The sequence below is a fragment of the Dipodomys ordii genome, unplaced genomic scaffold, assembly GCF_000151885.1.
Source record: "Dipodomys ordii isolate 6190 unplaced genomic scaffold, Dord_2.0 Scaffold4, whole genome shotgun sequence".
NCBI classification, from domain to species: Eukaryota; Metazoa; Chordata; class Mammalia; order Rodentia; family Heteromyidae; genus Dipodomys; species Dipodomys ordii.
The window spans coordinates 9821198-9839414 of NW_012267220.1; positions in this window are offsets into that span (position 1 = coordinate 9821198).

Consider the following 18217-nt stretch of genomic DNA (forward strand, 5'->3'; position numbering starts at 1 on the left):
ACAGGCTGTCTGGAAATGAGTCTCTGAGGAAAATGCTGAGCAAATCTTTAGAAAATAAATCTCTCCAGATTGACTGAAAGGATAACATTTGGTAACATGGTGTAAGCAAAACTACAATATCAAGCTCAAAAAAGTCAAATTAGATACAAAAGTTGCAGAGATGCATCAACTTGGGCTCTGTAAAGCACAAGTTACAAAGATGACATTTCCATACATATTCTGTGGTTCCCTCTTTCCTCTTCCCCTGAAGTCTTATTCCTGCCTCTCCCATTTCCCTCTTCAGTTTTGTTGTGTATCCTTTTCTGGTCTTGTTATCTCTCCTTGGTTCAGCCAGGCTGTCTCTTCCTTTGTGTCTCCTGCTGTAAGGTGTCTGATAGTTTATGGCCTTTTCATCTGACCACTCTTCCTGTAGAATGTTCAAATAGTTTCTGCAGCTGCATTCTGTCTTTTAATTAAAAAAAAACCCACTAACTTTTGTATGATAGATTTTATTATTGAAGTTTTGGTCCTTGGGAAAAATACTTTTATTGGGCTGGGAAGGTGGCTCAGTGGTAGAGTGTTTGCCTTGCATGCCTGAGGCCCTGGGTTCAATTCCTCAGCACCACATAAGCAAAAAGAAAAAAGCCGGAAGTGGCACTGTGGCTCAAGTGGAAGAGCACTAGCCTTGAGCTGAAGAGCTGAGGGACAGGGCCTAGGCCCAGAGTTCAAGCCCCACGACTGGACCCCACCACAAATAAAAGCTTTTATATTCAACTTTTCAAAGTACAAATTATTTCCCTTTGTCATTTACAATGAATGTCTGGCAAATGAACAGGGACTAGGCATGATTTGCTTGTTTTTCTATGGTTTCTTGTCACATTTTAAGAATCTGAATCTTCCGTCTACAGGTTCACCAACTTCATGAACCACTCACAGCTACATATTGGTCATTAGTGTATTTGTGTATGTAAAAAAGACACCAGACTCTCATTTAAAATAGATCCCTCAATACTATACATTTTTCTCCATTGTCCAATTTCCATCTCTACCAATCAACAACTGAATCTTCAATGGCTTTCCTGATGCTACGAAAAGATCAGTATTATTAGACAAGATTGAGCATGTTCATGGTGGTTAGGCCATAGAGAAAATCCCTCTCATTAATTCAATAATTATCAGTAAACTATTATGACTTTTGTTTTTCCTATAGGAAACTTCATTCCATCCATATTTTTAGGTTCTTTAAGTATTCACTGTCATGAGATTAGAAAGAATTCTTAATTTTAAGGATTGTTTTCCATTGGGTAGCTGATAAATATATGAACTTAGGAAATATTATATCTGATGTGCAGGCTTGTAGATCCTAGAAAGAACTGCGCATATATAGACCATAATATATTTTCCGGGAAGAATATCTCTGCTACCACTGTGGAGGAATGCTTCTCCCCACCTCTGGAAGGTAAGAACAAAAGTGCCAAAAGCCAGAGGAAAATGAAGTGGAAATAGGCATGGGGCACAAAGAATGCTGAGATGAGAAATGAAGGGCAGAGGATTTTTAATGTTCTCATGTGGAGATTCAAACCATGATCAAAGAGAAGAGGCTACAAGTCAACATGACCATGAAAGGAAGAAGGAGAAGAGAGAGAGGGAGAAGAAAAGGAAGAGGAAGAAGAAGAAGAGGAGGGGAGGAGAGCAAGAGGAAGAAGAGAAAGAAGAGGAAGTATAAAAAGGGAGAATGTCTATGCTCCTGTCTAGTTGTTGGTGTCTCTCCATCATAACTCAGTCTTAATAACCTTTGTTTTTCTCTTATCTTCCATCTCTGTTAGTATTTTTAAAAATCACTCCCTGGTTTAGAAAAGCATGGCAGCCATTACTACTAGAACCTCACATGTTCTTTAAGCTTCATCTTTATATAGCTTCCTTTCTGTTAGCTCCTATGCTCCCAATATGTGTCAGAAAATAACCAAATCTTTCATAAGTGGTTTTTTCCTTCCTTATTATATTCATAATTCATATTTGCATAAAAATGCATTTTGGTGATATCTGTAATATTTTGGTGGAGGCCCTCAAAGGTTAAAATAAATTGCTTTATCAAATGTACTAGATAAGTAGCAAAAATCTGCTAATTTCTACATTCGGGATTTACAAATGTCCAATGAGGCCAAATGCATGTAGCCTGCACACTCGAGTTTTTATATGTTTATTTTAGAGAGGTTTATATATCAATGTATCCATTTATAAAATCAATCAATGTTACAATGATAACATTGTGTGTGTATGTGTGTGTGTGTGTATGTGCGCGTGTGTGTGTGCGTGCGTGCACGTCCACACTGCTACCAGAGCTTGAATTCAGGGCATCCACTTTTTTTTACTCACAGCTATAACTCTGCCACTTGAACCACCCTTCCAGTTAAGCTTTTGGCTGAAGAATTGAAGATGGAAACTTGTAGACTAATTTTTTCCTTGGCCTGGCTTCAAGCCCCAATGCTCCGAATCTAATCCTCTTGAGTAGCTAAAATTACAAGTGTAAGCCATAAGCTATTGACTATAACTATAATGATCCTTTCATGAATATTTCACACTTTGATAGTTTGAATTAATTGATTAATTATTTTATGACTAGTACCAGAGTTTTGACTCATGGCCTTGCGGCATACCCTTGGCTCCCTTGCTCAGCTGGCACTCTACAACTTGAGCCACATACCTTGAGTCCAGCTTTTCGCTGATAATTTTGAAGGTGGAATCTCTTCTCAGGCTAGCTGCAAATCTTCAGATCTCAGCTTTCTGAGTAGTGAGGCTGAGGGGCACGAACCAGTAGTCCCCAGGTTATTATTTCATAATTTTAAGCAACAATTCCTAAAAAGCCAACCACTACCATGGTGTCGGGACTCCTTTTCAATGTTAAGAAGAAATATTTCTAACAAAACTTGTTGGACATCCTCACTCAAATCATAATTGGGAGCTTTATTTAGATAAAAAATAAAGCATAGGAGAAGAAAAATACTATCTATAATGAAAGCAATTAGCTATGATAACAGTGAAATTTCCTTTGTCTCCTTATAGATATTAGCCCCATCTGTCACACCCACTATGTTTCTACTACAACTTAATGTCTGTTATTGTTTCAACAATGTGTATATACCATATAGGCATCCATTCTATTTATTCATGCACCAGCTGTATAAGATGGTAGCACTGTGTTGAACATGGAGAAATTGAGTTTCACAAGTATTTACTATTTCAGATCATAAAGAAGATGGAATGCAATTCATGATTCCAGATCAGACCCACTATCTATGCAATATCTGTAGAACCACAGAAAGTATAGAGAGAAGCCTGTGAGGGTGAAGCCTTAGTCAAATGTGTTAGATGACTTTACATGAAGAACAACAGATGCACAGCACATTAATAGTCCTTCGGATTTATTTTCTAGGAGACAACTCATCTCAATGTGTCCATTTTCCTTACGAATAGGGCAGAATGTTTATTTTCTTGGTCTCATTTAACTGAGGTGACATCCTTAGCAAGAAATACAATTGGTCTCCTATGTCCAGATTACCAGATCTCAATTTTCAATTACCACTTCCATGAAACAACTCAGGGCATTCAAGAAAAGTGGACTCTGAAGGATGAACACAAGTCCCTTAGGGAGGAATTCAACCCAAGCTCTTTATTATACTATATTCTATGGATACAGAAATTATATTTTAAAAGACATTGTTTACAACTAATTTCATATGAATTGGCTCATCTTAACCTGATCCTTAAAATAAATCCCTAACAAAAATCACATAGAACCTTCCAACTGGAGGCTAAGGAAACAGACTCAGAAGATGAATGCATTGTCCTCTATCTGTTAGACATGGAGTGGCAGGAGTAGCCTAGTAACCAAATACTTCAGATTCAAAGCTCATTGCTTTTTCCACTCTATCGTATTTAAAAATGACACTGCCTGATTATATTCATTGGTTCTGCACAGTGGAGTTGCAGAAAACATAGATTTAATTTATCTGAATTAAATTGAGTGAGAAAGCCCAAGGTAGAGATCATTGAAATTAAACATAGACTACTGTGTCAGACATCTTACTCAATAAGTATATACTTCAGGCAATGGAGTTAATCAACCTTAAAAAATAATTTGTGTTTAGAGAATTGTTTATTTTTAAAAGTCTTAAGCATTGATAAAGAAGTCAAAATGTGTTTTTTAAACTTAAGTTGATGATAGAAAATTGTATAAATTAATTGAAGGCTAAAGAAATACACTAAGGAAAGTATTATATTCTGATACATAAACAATTTAGTTTTTTGCTCAATCTTTGTAAATCTTTCTTGAAAAATTAATAATTAGGCTTTGTATTTCTATGCCTATTTTAGGGAGATTACTTCAATAGCATTGATAGTTTTTTTAATCAAACCATCTCCCATTGAACCTAAGTAACTTAAGAAATCAATATGAAAATATAAGGATAAGATACTGCCTCCATATGAGTTATTATAGCCTGAATATCCCACATAGAATGTTAGAATTTCTTGTGCCATCTTCTCAACAATATGAAATGATTTTTTAAACTAATGTCTTTCTGGTCATTTGAGAGTGACTGTTCATGCCTGGTGTTTATCTGCTCTACAGTCCCTTGTTTATATCTTTGATATCTAGAATTTTAATATTTTCATTGAGAAAACAAATGTAATAAAGGGAAAGTAATTTTTTATTAAATGTATTTTCTATTGTAAAGATATTGTACAGAAGGGTTACAGTTACATGAGTAAGGTAATGACTACATTTCCTATTGATCATTGCTACCCCTTCTTTGTTTTTCCTGTACCATCCCTTCCCTCCCCACCTCCACAACTCTTCCTTCCCTGCCCTGAAGTTTGAAAGTTAATTTTCAACATAGTGTCTTGTACATCTCATTGCTACAATGGGTCAACCTGTATCCTTATTTCAGAATTTTTAAAAATTTCCCTTCCCCTCCCCAAATTAGAGAAATTTACATACAAGATGCAGGGCACTGGAATCAAATACAGTGACAACAGGGGTTATACCATGGGGAAAGAACATACAAAAGAAACAAAAAATCACATAGTACATTATAAGTACATTAAAAACAACAGCAAGAAAGATAAAACCTCTTGGGGTTCATTTTGCTTAGCATCATCTTATATGGTCATATGTTCATAGCTTTTGACATTTTCTGTTGTAATAGACATATACTAGTTATTGCAAATAGAGAATCCATGGGACCTATGTTTCTTTGGGCCTGGCTTACTTCACTTAATATAATTTTTTTTCCAAGTGGGAAAGTAATTTCATGATTTTATATGTACTTGAAGAGTAAGTATTAACCCATATGGAGATGTACTAGTGAGAAGCCATGTCTTCCTCTTTCTGGTTTGTCATATGGTCTCTGTATCATTTAGATTAGTGTCCCCTAAATGTGCAGATATTAAAAGCTTGGTGGCCTTCCTGTAGTGGGATGTGGTGAAATCGTTAAGAGGTAAGTATAGTAAGAAGAAGGCCTGTCATAGGGGAGACCGGTCTTGAATGGGCTATTGAGACCCTGGTCCTACCCTCTCTCTTTCATTCTTACATAGTTTGCCACATATTTTCCAACCCTTCAGGTTTGTTCTTTTAGTTTGGATACAGTTCTTAAAAGAGCAATAAAAGAATCTTTATCAAATCTATTTTGAAAATGTTTTATTATATCTTCATCTATTTAACCTCTTTTAGTGATCCAATTTTATATGTCAAGACTAACCTGAAAGGAAAATAAATTTTATGATAATTTATTGCTTCTATTTAATTAGTTCTTTATATTTTTATCTGTAATCAGAAAAAAATGACATTTTGTGTATTGTCATATTAGTTCTCATTATACAACTGGCATTTCAAGGTTTCTGTATCAGAGTTCCAACCAACTACCGATAGATATTTTTTGAATCTCCATCTGTGCTTGTATTAGGTCATCAAGGTGATTAAAGTTTACATAAAGACATCCAGTGCTTCTATGCAATTAAGATTTTTTTTATTGTGAAAATACCTTATAGAGGGGTTACAATTACATGGGCAAGATAATGAGTACATTTCTTATCAAGCATTGTTGCCTCCTCCTTTGTTTCCCTTTCCCATCCCTTCCCATAACCCCTCCCACCTGATCCTCCCCCCCCACCAAAGTTGTAAAGTTCGTTTTCCACATAACGACTTGTACATCTCATTGTTGCAATGGGTCCACCTGTATCCCTATTTAAATGATTTGTTTTTTCCCTTCCCCTCCACAAATTATACCAACATCAAATATAGTGAAAGCAGGGGTTATACTGTGGGGGAGGGACATACAAAGCAACAAAGAAATCATCTTATAAATATGTTAGAAAAAATTGTATGAAAGAAGAAAAAAACATTTGAATACTTATCTTGGGGTTCATTTTCCCTAACATCAACTTATCTGACCTTTTCTGCTTGACTCAGACATATACTGGTTATTGCAAATAAGGGAAATCATGGGACCTCACCCCAGTTAGAATGGGTATAATCAAGAACTCTAATAACAACAGATGCTGGAGGGGATGTGGACAGAAGGGAACCGTACTGGATTGTTGGTGGGAGTGTAAACTTGTTCAACCACTTTGGAGAGTAGTAATGGAGGTTCCTCAAAAGACTCCACATAGAGCTCCCCTATGACCCAGCAATCCCACTTTTGAGCATTTACCCAAATGATCACAAAAAAGACCACACTAAAGCTACCAGCACAACTATATTTATTGCAGCATTATTTACCATAGCAATTAAGATCTTATTAGATATATTGAACAATATCTTTCAGGTTGTTTTGTTTATGGAAGAGGAGTTAAAATTATGCTAAAAGTCATATGTATATTACTACTTTATGAGAGAATATTTCTAACAATTAGTGATCAAAGAGATTTGCTACCATATAAAATGATTCTACTTCATTCTATAGATAATATTATTTTAAAATCTTAAGTCATCATTATAAGTAGAGAATTGCTTGTTTTAATAGTAAACCTATCATGGGATTTTTCATACTAAATATATTGTGCTTTCCAAGCCAATATGATAAGAACATTAAAATGACTCCAAAGTATATCAGAATTGGAATCTATAGCATTGATTTTTAATTCAACAATTCTCTCAATTAGATAAAAATTAGTTTTAGATTAGTTTGCATAGTTTCCACTTGCCAATTTCCAGCAGCAATGGAAAATATGATTAACAAATTTGAAATTACATAGTGACTCTACATTCCAAATGTTGATAATAATATTACATTCTTAGGTGCTTTATTTCTTGAATGATCAAAATTTGTTAGGGAAAACCTAGATGTGGTCAATTAAATATTACTTTTACAATTATTAGCCTATAAACAATTATTATATCAATTTTATGTTTGCAATATAAATGTGTTTATTATATATTTAACTTGTCTGCAGTGTGAAATCTTGTTAGAATGGATAAGCTTGTAATATATTTCTCAATAGGATGACAACAAAAAAGTAAAAATTTTAGTGATTCTTTAAGAGTTCACTGTGTTAGAATTTAGGGCATGAATGACACCCAAACTTTCATTAAAGATACGAACAATATCATATTTTATTTTTAGTTAAAAGCATTCCATTTTAATTACTCTATGCTTGTTTGTAGTATAACCACTGGAAGTTCACCTTAGGGTAGATTGGTAAGTGTAGAAATTTCTGGTTTATTGCAACACACGGGGACTAAATTTGGCCTTCCAATAAAGGATTACTTGGTCCAAAAGTTTTAGCACACAGCATCTGGTATTCAGGATAACATCATGTTTTTCTGAAAACCCAAGTCAAAGTTCTGGCAAAATAGCATCTCAGAGTATTTACGTATTTTGCCAACATTTTTCCCTCTTTTGCCCAGGATAAAACTACATTGTCATCATGCCAGTGGTATCTAGTTAATACCTTTTAATAGCTTACATACTTCTGTAGGCTTAAAAAAAAAAGTGATGTCTTTGTCATGATGGAATAGATGGAAACATAAATCATAATTAATTAAGAGCCCAAAAGGATTAGCATGAAAACAATAGTTTTCAAATTTACTCTAGCTTCAAACTGTCAATTTCAAAGCAATCTCTCCATAGCCACTTGACTTAATTTGAAATCTGATAAATGAAGAAGTCATATATGCTTTCCTTTCATTTAGCATAAACTTCAAAAATATAAAAAAGACTTTCTTTATGATTTTGTGATTGGTGATCGCTTTGAAAGTATTAAAAATAATTATTCAAATAGCCTTTGAAAGCTTTTATTTTTAATCCTCCTTAGAGAACTCCATTCTCTAGTTCTTCTTAATGAGTGCAATTCCTAAAATTCTTAATTTAAGCCAAACAACAGCAATACAAACCCTGAATCAAGACAGGTTTATGTTTGAAATCTGTTTGCTGAACTTGTGTTATTCGCTGTAAAATCCAAGTTTCCCCTCCTACAAATATATGGATAAAGGTACATTATAGTCTATTCATAGTTGTAAAATGTCAAACATTTTATAAGTTGGCATAAAACATGATATGGTCATAGATTGCAAAACTGACTCAAGCTGATCTGAAGCCATTTATAGACATTGCATATTATTTTCTCTTGAAGAAGTATTGCTATAGGAAGCACAGGAAGCATAACATCTGAACTCTGACCTATGACCTCTAAACTCCGAGACATGTTTCGTCTCAATGATTTCATATGTAGGAGGACATGGCCCTGCAGCAACAACTATGAGGATTGATTTATTGATTCAGAAAATAATAAAGATTAGTTAATACTTAGCATCAAGTAAATTTTTGACTAATGCAGTTTTCCCTCTTTCTTTCCAGAGAAATATTGTCTGAAAAATTATATGTTATATATCAATTATATCTGATAAAAATATATGTTAAATATGTCATATAATTATATTTTATATGTTAATCATATCTAAAATAATTTATATGATTTATCATGTATAACTGATATGTGATTACATGTAGCTATATTATTTTATAATATATATAAATCATGTAATATGATTTATTTCCCTCCTAATCCCTTAAAGAAATGTGTAATGCCTCCATTAAAAATAATTCCAGTTCAGATCTATGCAATAATAATAAATCAATGAAAACATTAGTTTAGATTGAGTGTACCACAATATCATAGTTCTTTTTTCTTTTTAGTGGTACTGATGATTGAACTATTGAACGATTGATCTTGAATACAAATTCTCCACTGCTTTACCCAAACACTTAGTCCTTTGGCTTCCACTCTGATTCACTTTGAGAGGGCCTTATATTTTATCCAGGTCAGCCTCTAACTATAATCCTCTTGACTTCACCTCTAAACAACTGAAATAATAGGGACGCACAACCACCTATAGCCAACATTACAATTAAAAATATTTTTATTATCTTTCAGTAGTTTTACAGAAGAATTACCATTCAACAAAGCAGTTTATGAAGAAAATGCTTCCTGATCCATGTCGCTCCTTTCAACGTGCTCACCCATCTCTCACCATCTACTCCTCCCTTGCTTTTCTTAATTTTGTAGGATATGCATTGAGTTTCGACTCCATTCTGTCCTGCTTCGTTTCTTCATTCCTCTACCTCTCTGAGTCAGTACCTTTCAAGTACCAACTTCCTAGTATTTGGTTGAACTACGATTTTTGCCTTTTTAAAGAATTGCACTGAGCTCTCCACTGTATCTGCCAGATATTAGTTAATACACTTATAATATTTGCATGCCACCCTATGAATGAATTCAAGTTTCTACAAATGAGAGAAAACATGTAACTTTTTCCTCTCTGGGCCTGACTAACTTCACTTAAAATATTTTTTTTCCAGCTGTACTACATCCTTTCTCTCTCTCTCTCTCTCTCCATATGTGTGTGTGTGTGTGTGTGTGTGTGTGTGTGTGTGTGTGTGTGTGTGTGTGTGTATAAACCATATTTTTGATCAGTTTGCTCATCACAGGTCATCTGGGCTGATTCCATCCTTGGTTATGGTGACTAGCTTTATATGAACCTGGTTGTGCTGGTGGCTTTGCTATATCCTACTTTGCAATCCTCTGGGTAATGCACAGGAGTAGAATTGCTGGATCATAGGGTAGTTCTATCAACAATCCAAGCAAAAGTAGATTAATGATCTAAAGAGAGACTTCTCAGAAGAAAAAGTTAAAATGACCAACAAATATACATAGAAATGTCTTTTTTAATATATTAAATTATATAAATATATATATAATTACATCTCGGGCCATAAGAGAAATGTAAATCAAAACAACACTGCTATTCCACCTCACCCCTGAGAATGCCCATCATCAAGATTACGATGGTGGCAAGTATGTGGCAAAAGAAATCTCTTAAGGCACTCTTGGTGGGTATGAAAACATGTTCAACTGCTCTGGAAAAATGTGGAGGTTCCTCACAAAACTAAATATATAACTACCCAATACTATATTTTTGAATAAGGCCACGTACCAATGGTTTCTAATTGCTCTATCTCACTAGGATATCAAAGGATTTGCAGTTTATTTTGACCAGCATATTTGGATATTATTACATCCTAGCAATTCTAGAAATAACTCCAATGCCCCACCCCAACCCAAAGCCAACCAGAAAAGCTTTAAAAAATGTCTATGTGCCAGTGCCTTCATGCTTATGACTCTGCTTAATTACTAGGCAAAGATTGAGATGAGCTTAGATCTACGCCAGCCCAAGCACAAGATTGTTGTGAGATTTCAACCAATAACACAATAATACATACTTATTGTTCCAGCTACAGTAAGAAATTTAAAAACAGCTGGCCCTCCTGGCAAACCAGGGCAAAACCTAAAAGCCACATCTTAAAACTAACCAGAGGAGAAAGGACAGGGGCATGGCACAAGTGGAAGAGTGCTAGCAAGTATAAGGCCCTAAGTTCAAACCCTAGTACCCTACACCACCCTCAATAAATGAGTAACTGATTTAGAAGGAAAACCTATACATTTCAACTGCTTGTGAATATAAGAAGAATGGATTAAAGGGAAAATATTCTCAATGTACAAAGCTACTTGATGTGATACTGAAAGTGAAAAACCTTGACTATTAAGCCAGTCTTGTTTATAAACTGATATTCATCATTGTGCTGTTAAGATGTATGATTTTGTAGTGTCCCTTGACTATTGATTTGTCCTTAGGAGATTACAAATCGGTTCACTAAGTACAAATCAATTGTCTAAAGATGCCTATGAACCTCCAAAGGCTTGGTCCTGTGGTGTGGTTTCTTTTATAAAGTTTACCAATCCAAACAATGCTTGTCATACACTAGTTAATATAGGCTTGGAAGGCTTATTTAGCATTATGAATACACACACAATAGACCAACAGCTACTGAAAGGTACTAATACTTTGAACAGTCATTAGTACTATATAAGTGAGGGATTCATTTCATTCCTTTTCAGACATTCTTGAACACTTTCCTTGGGTCATTGAACATATTTAATGTATTCATTTAAAAGCACAGCAAAGGTACTCCTTTTCAAGGTCTCAGTGATAGATTTTAATGAAGAGTAAAATAGGGAAGTCTATAGGTCTGAGCTCAAGCAGGAGATAATAGAATGAAGTTGAATACATTAAAGCATTAGCTCCAAGGCTTCAAAACCCTGGAGTTAAATGATGTTATAACATTTCATTCTACTTGAGCTCAGTTAGAAATATCTCATTTTAAAAGTGAGTGAGTTTAGTATTCTTGATAAATGACATCTTATCTCTCACTTCCTAACCTCCTCTCTTCCTTAGAGCAAAAACATGAAAATGCAAGAGGTAAAAGACAGGATTTCTTATGTAACAATCCTGCTTTCAGTGATTGACTGGGGGCAAAAGTGAGATGGCTCAGAGCCTAGACATATAACCATTAATTTTTAGATACTTTCTTGCACAATGCTTTAAGTATAAGATCTTTTCTATCTTGCATGATGTTGGAAGGGGGTAATCAATCTTATCATATGGGAATTGAACTTGCTGTCAAAATCATTGCTATTTAAACGTAATGAATTAAAATTTGAAAGTTTAATTATTGTTTTATGAAACTATTACAAAGTTGTAGATTCCTGTGTGATTTTATTCAAAGTTCCTGTTTCCTTATTGATATACGTGTGTGTGTGTGTGTGTGTGTGTGTGTGTGTATCATTTTTTCATGCTTTACATTGCCTTTCTTCTTTCATTTAGCTGTTTGTGCCTTCTTTAAGCTCATTTGTCTGTTTATTTTCATTGAGTTGGATTTAATCTCGTTTTTAATTTACATTCCATTTGAGTTCACTTAGTTGCTTGTTTGGTTTCTCTATGATTTCAATAAAGTGTTTTTATATATCTTAAAAATCTAATTAATAATACTTATCATCTTTTTGTGCTCAATATTTGTGCTGAAGATTTCATCCCGCTCATCATCCACATCCTTTTTGTGTGGCGATTGACTTTTGGATGTGTCATATTGCCCTTCTTCTCTTTTCATATTTCGTGTGGTCCTACGATATTTGCTCACCTGAATTTGGTCTGTGATTTGGGGTGTTAGTCATCTTGTCTTTCTGTTGAATTATTCCTTATGTTCTGGCAGGACTGAGTATTTTCTGGCTTGGTGTGTCATTTCTTACCACTCGCTTGTTAGTATAACTCAGCAATAAGATTCTCCAGTTAAATTTCAAACTATATATTTACATAAAGTAAAATACCATTTGCAACATTACCTATATACCACACATGTTTTATATGAATAGGACTGACATTATTATGTGTAAAGAGTTTGTGTAGGAGTTATAATTTAGAAAATAAAAATAAAAGCAGTGAGGAAGCAATAGCGATGCAGGAAAATAAGGACAGTGGACTGTGAGGGCTGCAGGTGTAGAAACTAATAGTGTAAAGTAATATAAATCAATTGTGGATAAGGGAGTTATTGTCAGGAATTGCAAAGAGATAGAAAATGGAGGGACATTAAAACAAAACAAAACAACAAGGCAGAGTCAAGCACCAGCTGAATGATTTGTGAGAGGTAGAAGATACACTCTGTCTGCTGGGACCTATCAGCATAATGCATACTTGGCCCTAACCTTTCAGTCCTTGGGATAATCAGAGGCAGCTGTTAGAAGTGGGCCAGGTTCTTTGGAGTAGATGTAGTTCCCTGGTGTTGGGCTATTCTTACCATGTTCCTGGAATGTCAAATATCCTTTAGGGATGGTATCTGGGGTCTCAGAGCATAGTTATTGGTAAGAAAGCACTTTGTCACTTCTGCACCTATTCCTTGGCCAGCTCTGGGCCTCCAGTGGATGGCTCTGGTAAGAGGAGTGACACCAGTTGCTCTGCTCTAAGGGAGAGCTTCATGAGGTTCTTTTGGATTGAAGTAAGGACCAAGGACAGCCTCCACTCCCACCCCAAAATGTGATCTAGCAGCCACTTCCTGTGCAGGGAAAGGAAGGGAAGGGAAGGGAAGGGAATGGAAGGGAAAGGGAAGGGAAGGGAAGGGAAAGGGAGGGGAGGGGAGGGGAAAGGAAGGGGAGAGGAAGGGAGGGAAGGGAAGAAGGGAAGCAGCCCCAACAACTCATCTCTACTGGAAAGGTTGAGGGAGAGAGCAGAATGTCTCTGCCTGGCAGTTTCTATGCCATTGGAACAAGGAATTTTCGTCATTGTTGCTGTTATTTCTTATACAGATTTAAAGCTTGGTCATTTTGGTTGTCTGTGGCAACTTTCTTTTTTGGGGGGGGAGGGTCCGGGGCCTGAACTCTGGGCCTGGGCACTGTCCCTCAGCTCTTCAGTTTAAGGCTAGCACTCTACCACTTGAGCCACAGCGCCACTTCCGGCTTTTTTTCCTTTTGCTTATGTGGTGCTGAGGAATCGAACCCAGGGCCTCAGGCATGCAAGGCAAGCGCTCTACTGCTGAGCCACCTTCCCAGGCCACTTTCTGACTAGACTTCTGCTGATGACTTCCCCTAACTTTCTGCCCAACTATTCCTGAAGCCGCTTATCTGTGGGTTTACTTCAGATCCATAGAGATAGGAAAGTACTGCATATCAGCAATTTATTATTCTCCAGCCTTGGCTCTTATTTGTAAAAACAAAAGCAAAACCAAAACAAAAAAGTAAACTTTTTTCTTTTTACTTTTTTTTTACATTTAATTAGTATTTACTAGAAGTACAAAGAGATTTCATTGTGATATTTCTGTTCCTGTGTAAAACATACCCCAATCAAATTCATCCCCTCTCATCATTTTCCTTTATCTACTTTTCTTAAGACAATTTCAACACTTGGATTGTTCTATTTTCATACATGGATATAAGTATTTCCATGATATCGCCCTTTTGACTTTTTCCTTTTATTCTCCCACATCCTGTTGGAGTGCACCCCCAAACAGAATATGTTTTACATGCCTGCCATTCATTTAGGTTAGATTTTCCATATGAGAGCAAACATGGGATATTGCCCTTCTCAAGCTGATGTGTTCTATTTAACATGGAGATATCTAATTATGCTGACTTTCCTGCACATGGCAGAAGTTCATTTTTCCTTATGGCTGAATAACACTCTGGTGTATACATATATTTTCTTTATCCATTCATTGATAACCCCTTCATTTGATCTCAGAGTTTGGCTCCTGTGAATAGTGCTGCTATAAAAATGAGCAGTCAAATATCTAATGTGTACTAACTTATATTTCTTCATGATTTACAATCCTGACACATGCCCAGAAACTGTATAACAAGATTATATGTTTGTTCCAAATTTAGTATTTTTTTCATGGAAACTGATTTCCACAGCAATCACATTAGTTTATATTCATGCCAGCAATGTATAAATGTCCCTTTGCCCACATCCTCACCAGCATTTGTTGTTGCTTTTTTTATTGATGATAGCCATTCTCACTGGAATGGAATTTCAGTATGATTTTGGTTTCCTTTTCCATGGATAAGGATAAGGATGATGAATATCTCTTTATGTATTTATTAATCACTTACACTTCTTTTGTAAACAATTCATTTGCCCATGTACCAATTAGGTTATTTATTAGCTTATTAGATTTATTCTTTCATTGTTTATATTTCAGGACTCTATATTTTGGACATTAATCATTTATTTGATGAGTAATTGACAATCTTATTCTATGTTCTACTTGATGCAATTACATATTTTGATTTTTCTTCTATTTTCTGGGCAATTGCATTTTCATTCAAAAAAGCATTACTTATAACTTTAGCTTTATTACCTATACCTAGATTTCCCTAGTGGTCTTATATTAAGCTCTTTGATCCATTTGGAACTGATTTAGAAAGCGAGTTTCATTCTTCTACGTGTACCTCTCCAAATTTCCCAACTCTGTTTGTTGAACAGACTATCTTTTTTAAACTTTATAAGAGAATTGGATGGCTATAGCTATATAAGCTTATTTCTATTCCATTGGTTTTCATGTCCATGTTATTTTGTGTTCGTACCATGCTACAGTGTTACAGTATGTAGTAGACTTCTTGCTTGAGGTATCACATATACCTGATTTCACCTCTGAGGTTTTGAAAGGAGATTAAATACTATAAAGTGGTTTCTAGTTCATATCTGATAAATCTCAAAGATGGTTAAAGAAAAGAATGTCATATGAAAATCAGTAGATCTTTGTAGTTATAGAGAAATTAGCGAAGATCCTTCTAGGGGAAAAGAAGCTGAAATTGGCTTACATATTTCAATTCTTCCAAGCAGTTTTATTCAATAAGTAAAGAAAAGATGCTTATTCCCTGAGATTGTGCAATCTCTACTGTTAGCTTTTAAAGACAGACAAGTTAGATTCCCTTCATTGATATTCTAGGGTTATAATTTTATGATATTTTCCCCTATAAACTGATTGATTTGGGGGCGGGAGGCACAAAACAATCACAAATAACTTGAGTCCAGATCCAATTTCAGTGACAAAGATTGCATTAGCTCCACCACTCTCTGTTTAGTGAGGTGTAAACTAATTGTTTCTTTGACATGTCTTTTCCCAGACTTTAGAGTTAATGAATCTAAGATGATGCAAAGGCGAGTTGCTCAGCCCTAGAAGCTCAAATTTTAAATAAGGTCATTTTAAAGACTATTTTTATTAGCTAAAAGAAAAGACTTTTCACAGGGATATCTAATTTCTTTTAATCTCTCCTATTTAGTCTCTCCTCATGAGTTTTTCTAGAATTACTGATGATCAGTTCAGGTTCTGTTTTTTTTTTTTTTTTCTAACACTCTTTTCCCAAGACTCCACTTTCATTTTTCCATCTAAATAATTGGATCTTAAACTACAGCAAATCCATTTTAAACAAGCTTTTGTTTTGGTTTGTAAAGTTTTTGACAACAATATAACAAGACTCAGCAAACGTAATTGTAGAAGTAGCACTTTTTAGGGAATAAACTAGGAAACAAAATGACGAAACTTCCTAATGTAAAGTAGGCTTACTTTATTCACTGCTGGCTCCCGGTTGATTAATTATTGAAAATTCTGTGATTCTTGTTAATATTGCACCACCTTAAGCCTTGAATCTCATCTCCAGAAGGCATTCCATATTCAATTTGCTCTATTCTCCTGCCTGCTTATGTTCTTCCCATGCAGGCTTTACTAGGAAAACTTTCTAGAATAAATGTAATTTTTTCCTATTTCTGCTTGCCTATCTAGTCACCTTTAAATCATCTGCAACCTTTTTTTCCCCCTCAGCTTGTTGCATATGAAAAAAATCTTTAGAAAATGAAAACCCCTCATCTTGTATTAAACATTCTTTAATTAAATAGAAGAAAGGCATAGTTCAAAATAGCAACAGACTGGTATAGTGTTTGCCTGTGATTCCAACATAATACACTGAAAAACAATGAGGTATTACACCTAGCCATTTGGAGATGTTTGCTATTTTGTTTCATTTTGCTTTTACTGAGTTGATTGAATGGCAAATTATTTCACAATCTAGGCAAGGCTCCGTTTTCATGTTGCCAACAAAATTTGCTAATTACTTTGATGAATTTGTCCATTTCATGGAGAGAGAAGAGATACTTTGTTAATAGGCCTTTTTATTTTTATGACAATTGTTAGTATTTTATGACAAAGATATCTAAAATGTTTGATTTTTCTATAACAGAATAATAATCTTATATAACCACATAATGGTTTATATATATATAATGCTTTAGGTATACAATTGTTTGCTTTAGTGTTTCCATTTATTACAACTTTTTGTTTATCAAGAATTTAGCACTTGACAGATGCTTGGTAAATATTTATTGAAGTGACTGTTCTTATTTCTCTTACTCATTACAGGATTTAGACTGCTGGACAACATCTGTTGAAGTTGTTTGCTAAATTTCCAAGTAATGAAAAAATCTGAGTTTTTCCATCTCTCATTAAGAAATATTTCATTTTCACTTGTGATAATGATTTATTCAGATCTTCAATAATTGTCTACAGTCATGGAAAGCTTGCTTCCATGACAAGTTACTAATCTTGCCAATGTTTATATTGTAGGAATGGAAACCAAGCCTCAGAATTGAGAAGTTGATTATCAAGAGTCTCAGAATTACAAGCCAAAAAATCCTCACTATCATAAAGCCTTCTTGAGTTATCCCAGTGTGGTGATTCCTTTTGTTAATGTGTTTATCTGATGCAGAGATTGTGAAAATTCTTGGAAAATTTGATACATATATGAATTCTGGACCAAGAAGGCACATCATATTTTATATTTTGCTAATAAATTTTCTTTCTTATTTTCCTTTTTGTTGTGTCCCTATTTTTTTTATTGTAAAGCTATTGTACAGAGGGGCTACAGTTACATGAGTAACTGTATTGAATACATTTTCTATCAAGCATTGTTACTCCCGCCTTTGTTTTTCCACTATCATCCCTTCCCTCCCCACCTCCCCAACTCCTCCCTCTCGGCCTAAGGGTGTAAAGTTCATTTTCAACATAGTGTCTTGTACATCTCATTGTTACAATGGGTCAACTTGTATCCTTGTTTCAGCATTTTGTTATTTCCCTTCCCCTTTCCAAATTAGAAAAATGTATATACAAGATGAGGAATTAAATACAGTGACAACATCTCATTGTTACAATGGGTCAACTTGCATCCTTGTTTCAGCATTTTGTTATTTCCCTTCCCCTCTCCAAATTAGAAAAATGTATATACAAGATGAGGAATTAAATACAGTGACAACAGAGGTTATGGGGGGAAGAACATACAAAATAAACAAAAAAATCACATC